This window comes from Argopecten irradians, unplaced genomic scaffold, assembly GCF_041381155.1.
Source record: "Argopecten irradians isolate NY unplaced genomic scaffold, Ai_NY scaffold_0479, whole genome shotgun sequence".
In the NCBI taxonomy this organism is placed as follows: Eukaryota; Metazoa; Mollusca; class Bivalvia; order Pectinida; family Pectinidae; genus Argopecten; species Argopecten irradians.
In genome coordinates this window covers 14,938-16,301 of record NW_027187946.1, presented here as the reverse complement: position 1 = coordinate 16,301, position 1,364 = coordinate 14,938, and the positions used below count along the sequence as shown (strand labels likewise).

The window sequence follows — 1,364 nt, the reverse complement described above, 5'->3', positions numbered from 1 at the left end:
TACTATGAGAACAGAGAAAAGAGTCTAGTGTCTTATTAACCAACTGCCAAGGAGATCGACAAGGAACAGACGACCGCCTAATTGGATGACCTCTGGCGAGTTTGTATGTTCACAGCAACCTGTTGAAACGGTGCCGGACTGGAAAATGAAGGCTTTATTTCTGGTGGACATGGTATCTTCAGCGTCCTTTCGGGATATGCCTTCGGCTGCTCAACAGGCAATGCTAAAAATTTTAAGCACTTAGTTTTTTTTTCTTTTGTCATTGGATACTTGTAACCATGTTGTAATGTTATTTTGGAAACCCTTGCGGAAGATGAGGGCATCTTCTTTACGAGCGGGGGAGTACGGGATGAATTTTGTGGCTGAAATTAAGATTTTTGTTGTATATTCTTTTATCGTATTGTAATTTCATTTATTTTGTTTATAGTTTGTCCTTGACATATAGATGGGGACAGCTTCCATCTAAGGAGGGGAGAATGTAGTAGTGTTATTTTACTACTTTTATTTTTGTATACGTTATATTTTAGTGCGCGTTCGCGTATGGTCCGTGTAGCGATAGTCGCGGGTCGCGGATACGCAATGCGACAAGATCGTTGGCGCGCGCGCGGAAAAGGCACGTGTAAGTGAGAGCGATGAGTTATGTGAATGTGACGTAATGTGTATGTCAATCATATTTGTGTCCTTATATGGTATTAGTCTATTGTCTACGTCGAGTGAATGTTGGGTAGTTTATCTGGGGTATTGGTCACTTGGGGTTTGGATGACCAAGAGGCAACATCGATCTCTAGTAGATGAACTGATTGCAGACTCATAGGAAATTAGCCCAATACATAATTGTAAGTACCTGTATGTAGTTTAAATATTATTATCATAATACAATATAATATCTATTTAATATATTTGATTATGGTAATCGTTTATTTAAAAGTAACTTATCATTTTTGGAATTTCGATAAATTTTAATATCGGGCATAATTATTCAGACGGAGAGTGATTTCGATGGTATTCGTATTGTTTTAATTAATTGTATTGTTTTATTATTTCAACAGTATAAAACGAGTGGTTTGAGCTCGTCGGACGACGGTCCGGTGAAACCCTCTTCACACTGAAGAGGTGGGTATTTTTTATATATGCTATAGTTATGTAATAGTTGCCATCTATACATATAGATGTTGTTAATTGCTATTATATATGTTCTGATAACGAACTGGTTAACTATCCGTTAGAACATGTAAAGTAATATTGAACATATGAGTATAGCCGTATAATTGTATGTATATAGATAACTGTATATTAAATGGTAATATGATGTAATTCATGTTACAGGGTTTTATTTTAATGAATAAATGAAGTGAACCCGACAA

At 36.1% G+C, this 1,364-nt stretch overlaps 1 long non-coding RNA gene across 1 annotated transcript; it reads left to right on the top strand.

Annotated features, from left to right (window-relative positions):
- On the top strand, positions 1–1,364 carry LOC138312812 (uncharacterized). The gene is made up of 2 exons (XR_011207053.1): positions 1–1,113; positions 1,327–1,364. It is a non-coding gene; the product is annotated as an uncharacterized lncRNA (long non-coding RNA).